At 49.3% G+C, this 6,000-nt stretch overlaps 1 protein-coding gene across 4 annotated transcripts in view; it reads right to left on the reverse strand.

Moving 5' to 3' along the window:
- The window catches only part of Ston2 (stonin 2), a 158,002-nt gene extending 156,810 nt beyond the window's left edge, over positions 1–1,192 (reverse strand). For 3 of the 4 annotated variants that reach the window (XM_087195446.1, XM_087195444.1, XM_004837103.4), the window contains exon 1: positions 1,066–1,186. The gene's annotated coding sequence lies outside the window, so the exon portion shown is untranslated. Of the gene's footprint in view, positions 1–1,065 lie in introns of all 4 variants that reach the window. The other variant, XM_087195445.1, reaches the window with a different exon arrangement.
- Positions 1,193–6,000: the final 4,808 nt, after the last annotated feature.

Genomic DNA, 6,000 nt, shown 5'->3' on the forward strand with positions numbered 1-6,000 from the left:
AAGCTTAGGTAGAATCCATTTCTCTCTCACCTTCCCAAAGGCTCAGGTTTTTTACCCTCCCCTCAAGCTATATCGCCTTTAAATGATATCATCAGTAGCATTAATAATAGCATTTCCCCCCTTCAAGTGTAGAAAGCTGTTCAGAGCTCCAAATGGTCGTTAGGCCAGTTTGGACACGTCTGGCTCGCTCTTTAAAAGCGACCGTGCACTTCATATAATAAATAATAAGACTCAGCTTTCACCCAGCTTGGCGCTGTGCTTGATGTCTTTCAGACACTGGCTCAACCAATCTTCGAGACAACAAGAGCAATCGTTATTGCCACTTCACAGATCGGGAGGCGGAGGCGAGGGAAACCGCAGAGGAGGGAGAGCCGAGGGTGCAGGCGGGAGCCAGGGGCGGCGGCACCAGACCACGGTTAATGATTCACTCGCAGCCTCAGGCAGCTCCTTTCAGCAGGGGATGCAGCAGAGCACACACACGCGCGCACACACACACACACACACACACACAGACGCAAGCACACGCTCTCGCTCCCAGTCTGGCCTCCAACTCTCTCCATCCCGGCGAGAGGCGGTGTCCCGCAAATTGCTTGGCAACGCGCTCAGGAAACTCGGTGCCCAGCGCGGTCCAGCCCGGCGCCCCCGGGCGCTGTCCAGCGGGCTCGGCGCCTGCAGGCCGGCGGGGGTCCCGTCCCGAGCCCCGGGGTTTCAGGCGGGAGTGGCGGGGTGCTGGAGAGGCCCCGTCCCCGGCGACACCTGTTGTCGCCTTCCTAGTCGGGCACACGAAGCCGCGCTGGGCGACCTGGACGCCGGGGGCCAGGAGCGCTGTGTCCCAGAGGGGCCGCAGGGGCCCCCAGCTCGCCCTCCCGGGCCTCCCGCCTCGTCCCTCGCGCCCCGGACGCCGGGCGGCCTCGCACGTGCAGCCCGGGCTCGGACCGGACCGCGACCGGCACCGGGACACGGACGGCGCTAGGACCCTGCTGCGGCGGCCCCCGCCCGCTCCACCTGCGCGGCGCCCTCTCCGCGTCCCCCACCCCCACGCGGCGCGGCGCCAGGCTCCGTTACCCGCGACGCCGTCCGCAGGGTCCCGGCCGTAGCTAGAGGGGCCTGGGGATCTGGCCCAGCCGCGCCGCCGTCGCCGCGCGCTCTCCGGTCCGCAGCGCCGCCGCCGGCTCCCGGCTCCGGACTCCAGGCTCGCTCCGCCCCCCGGCTCCGGGCGCCGCTCCCGCCGCTTCTGATTGGCCGCGCCGCCGCCCGAGCTGCACGCTGATTGGGCAGCTGGGGAGTGAGGCGGGGCCGGGCCAGGAGCGGCGGGGACCTGAGCCCCGACAGTTGCGCGCCACAGCCTGTGTCCCTACCGCACCCGGGGCTGGGGTGTCCTGTCCTCTGTCCCTTGCCCCCTTTGCGACTACGGGGACCCCCTCCTGCAGCACCGAGCGGAGCAGAAAGTGTCGTTTCGAGGAAAGCCGGAGTGGGGGAGGATGGGGATCCCCTTGGAGCTGGATGGGGACCCCGCGGGCTGGTGGCTGGGGACCTCCGAGGTGGCGGCACCATCGCGCCCAAGCCTCTCTTCCGCCAGTCTCCCGACTTCATTTTTACACTTTTCGCTATACAAGAGGCATAGGGCTGAGGGCAGTAGCTTGTGAGCAGAAGGCGCCAAACAGCGTGGATTCGGGGTGGAGGCCTCCCACACCCCGACGTGGTCACAAAGGGGAAGCGATTTGTCCAAGGTCCCAGTCATTCAACAACTATGCTACCTGGAGAAAAAGAGCACCATGATGAAGTCTTCATTTCCAGAGAACTAAATACCAAGCTAGGGAGATAAGGATAAATAATAATTGCTCATTTCAACCCACCTGCACTTAATTCTTTTTCTTTTTGAAACAGGATTTCACGACATTGCCCAGGATAGGCTCAAATTTATGTTTCTCCTGCCTCAGCCTTGTTATCTGTAGTTCACTAGAGCTTAGATTTATATTCATGGACAAACAGGCTCCTGCTATATTGAAAATGTGGACTGGGGCATGAGTTGAGCGTCTCCTGTTTAAAACATCAGGCATAACAGGACGACGTCTGAGGAGAGTGCTCTCATGGCAGTTCCTTTCCAAGCACCAGCAGCACACAGAGATTGTCAGCTCTTAGTTCTAGTTGCTCATTTTTCATAGCTGTGGCTTTTGCCAAAGCTGAAGCTCTGCTGGATTATCATACCTTCCCTTCAAAGACAGAGAACAAGGCTGACCCAAGGCAGAGAGCGAATTGGGTAAATCTTGGTTGCATCAAAGAAAGATGAGCCCAAGGATGAGAAGTGAAGGAAGGATGACAAGCGAAGGAAGGATGCCAAGAGAAAGGGGAATGTGCATCCCACCCAAGCACCCTACATTCTTCTTGATGGCCAGACCTTCTCCTGACTCATCTAGAAAATAATCTCAGTTCTGCCTCTCGCATCCCATTTCTTCTTCCATGACTCCTACACAGCACTCAAGTCCTGACTAAAATATCTGTCCCTCCATAAGGACTTTGCTAACTCTGACGGGCTGGAAGCAACAGCGTCTTCATGACCTGTTTACCTGACCATCTTCTCGACTAGAGGACTGAGCATTACTTAGCAATGGGTCCCCATGTCTGCCTCTAAAGTGAAACACAGTATGTGCTCAATAAACACAAGTTGACAGACTAGCATCACTGACAGGTTGACATGTGGCATTAGGGAGACCAGGGCCACACCTCTCTCATGGGACTCAGAAGGCCGTCTTCTAGGTCCAGGCTGGATGGACATTCATTGTGAGCCAGAGTTGTCATCCATTCAGTCAACCTTGAATAGGTAGTTCCAGGACATCCAGCACTCTCAGGAAAGAGAAAAAATGAGATTTATTTTTTAAGGCACTTGAGATGAGATGGTGCAACCGATTTAGAAAGTAGTTCGGCAGTTCCTCAAAAATTAAAATTACTGGCCAGGGATTTAGCGCAGTGGTTCCACTGCCTGCTGAGCAAGCGCAAGGACCAGAGTTCAATCCCTGGTACCAAAAACAAAAAACAAAAACAAAAAAATTAGAATTACCATATGACCCAGTAATTCCACACCTAGGTATATATCCAGAAAAACTGAAAACACATCCCCACACAAAAACTTATACATTAATATTCATAGCATCATTATTCATAACAGCTGAAAAGTAGAAAAACCCAAAAAAGCCCATCAGCAGATGATAAACAAAATGTAGTCTATCCATATAATGAAATATTATTCAGCTGTACAAACGAAGTACTGATACATGATACAAAGGATAAATCTTCAAAACATTATGCAAAGGAAAAGAAGCCAGAAACAAAAGGTCACATAATGTATAATTTCATTTCTATGAAATACCTAGAATAGATGAATCCATAGAGATAGAAAGCAGATTAGTGGTTTTCAAGGATTGGGAGGAGAAATGGGGGAAGGACTGTTAAGTGAAAATGAGGCTTCTTTTTGGGGTAATGCAAATATTCTGTAATTAGGGTTTATGGTTACATAACTTTGTGACTATACTAAAAATCACTGAATTGTAAAAACAAAAGTACACAGCAAATATTCTGAGAGTGTAGAAACTGTTAACAAGGGAAATGTTAATTAAATCTTAAGGTGTAGTAGCTAAAAGTAGAAAAGTGTGGAGGAACTTTTCTGAGCCTGTGAAAAGTAGATAAATATGATCCAGTTAACCCTCATACTCCTGTTTTTAGCAACTGGGGTGGGGGGTTATTCCCTTGGTCTGCATGGTCCAGTTGAACATCTTATGATGGTGGAAATGTTCTTTAGCTGAGCTATTCAGTATAGCAGCCACCGGGTGCATGCAGCCATTAGACACTTGAAATACACTTAGTTGCAACTTGCAACATCAAATTTTAAGTTGTACTTAAATTTGAATAGCCACATGTAGCTAATGGCTACCAACATGGTAGTATAGCTTTAGCTGGTTTAAGACTAGCACCATTTTAACTGGCAGTTTGGTTTGCTTGGTTTGTTTGTTTGTTTGAGACAGGGTCTTGCTATGTAGTTGAGGCTGGCCATGAACTCATAGCAATCCTCCTGCCTCAGCGTCCCAAGCGCTGGGATTACTACCATGTCTGGCTTAACTGGCAATTTGGAAAAATACAAAGGGACATAGGAGTGGGACAGTTTGTGTCCCACAGCTCCACTCAAACCTGTATCCATTAAAAGTTCTTCAGTAAGATCTCACTGCTTTTGTCTCTTTTCTGTGAACTCTTTTTTCTTTTCCAGTACTGATTGTGATTGAACCCAGGGCCTTCAGACTGAGTTACATCCCCAGCCTTTTTCTAATTTTTTATTTTGAGGCAGGGTCTTGCTAAATTGCTAAATTGCCCAGGCTTCGGTTGAACTTGTGAACCTCCTGCCTCGGCCTCCCCAGAGTGTTGGAATTACAGGCATGAGTCACGGTGCCCAGCCTCTCTGAACTCTTAATCAGTGTCTGTCTGAAATACAGATTTGGTTTTGTCTTTACCATAAAGCGTTTCCATTCCACCAATATGTATGGCCTTGTCACTTTGTGGAACGTGCCGGGAACAGGAAAGAGTATAGATCCTGTCTGCCAGTTCCAAAGGGTTGGCCCTGAGATCCAGAAAAAGAGCAAAAGAAATGACATCCGAGGATCTTGCTCCTCTCTCCATCCCTTAAACACCACCCTCCCCACCCAGCGTTCTTCTAAGTGGGAACTCTTGCTGTCAAGATGCTGAAGTGGTGTTGAAGAATCTTTATTTAGACTTCTTGTTTCTGTCCCCACCTTGGAACCTGCTTAACTCCCTCAATGGATCTTCTGGTTCGTGCTGCTCTTTCTCTTCTACGAACTTTCAATGAACTTGCAATCAGTTCTAGAGAGTGCAGTGACTAAGTGTTCTTCCATAGCATGGTATCCCCACACCAAGATTTGTTTGCTGTGTGAATATTTATGGATTTATGGAGCTAGGAATGTGTGCCAGAATGTTTCTAGGTGCTGTGGGTAAGAAAAATGAAAGAACTGGGCAGCTCAGAGCCCACTGTGGGGCACAAAGGACAGGTAGCACTGAGCAAGCTGGATGGTGCATTGTGATAGGAATTCATAAACACTATTAAGATTATTTTTTAAATCATTTAAAATTCAAAATCAGGGCCGGGGATTTAGCTCAGTGGTTTCACTGCCTGCTGTGCAAGCGCAAGGACTCAAGTTTGATCCCCGATACCAAAAACAAAAATAAATTAAATTAAATTAAAATCATTTTTCCTTGAAATCCCAATCAAGTATTTCAAGGGACTTGCATTTTAGTGTTCAAAAACAAAACCAAGAGCACAGAGCTATGCTCACTGTTTCTGAGTCTTTGCTTCTGCTATTCCTTTTGTCTGAAATTTCTCCTTTTTGGTTAATAAAATCAAGTGTTTTTTCCTCTCCCACTACCCCAGCAGCTAGCATTCCTTCTGTCACACTCCCGTCCCTCAAAATAAGACCCGACTCTCTTTTGACTTAACTGTGTGTTTCCTGACACCCTCAATGAGTGTTTCTTGAATAGAAAGGTGAGAAAGAAAAAGGGAAATAATTTTAAACACTTGTCATTTACAAAGCCAAACTGTAGCTCACGGTGGGCTGTGCTGACCCCTCTTGGAGGATGAAGGGATTGACATAGGAACGGAGAGCACAGGGGCTCCTCTGTACACAAAGAGGAACAAACACAAAAGGAGCAAATACTTTACCCTGAAAGGCCTGCAGTCCCGATGCCATGCTCTATGGGCTAAGGAGAGGATGTACAGTCTGGCCCAAAACGGACCTAGGGCAACTTCTGTGTGAATCCCAGTTCTGTCATTCCATAGCTGTTTAACCCTAGACCTAAACATCTCTGAGCCTGTTTATTTATTTTTTGCCTATAAAATGAACTCGAAGTGATTCTCCTGCCTCAGCCTCCGGGTGCTGGGATTACAGGTGTGGGCCACCCAAAAAGTACCATTATTGAGCCGGGCTTAGAGGTGCACAGAGG

Source organism: Heterocephalus glaber, unplaced genomic scaffold, assembly GCF_053883595.1.
Source record: "Heterocephalus glaber isolate CG9 unplaced genomic scaffold, H.glaber_assembly_v1.0 deba00001608, whole genome shotgun sequence".
Lineage (NCBI taxonomy): Eukaryota > Metazoa > Chordata > Mammalia > Rodentia > Bathyergidae > Heterocephalus > Heterocephalus glaber.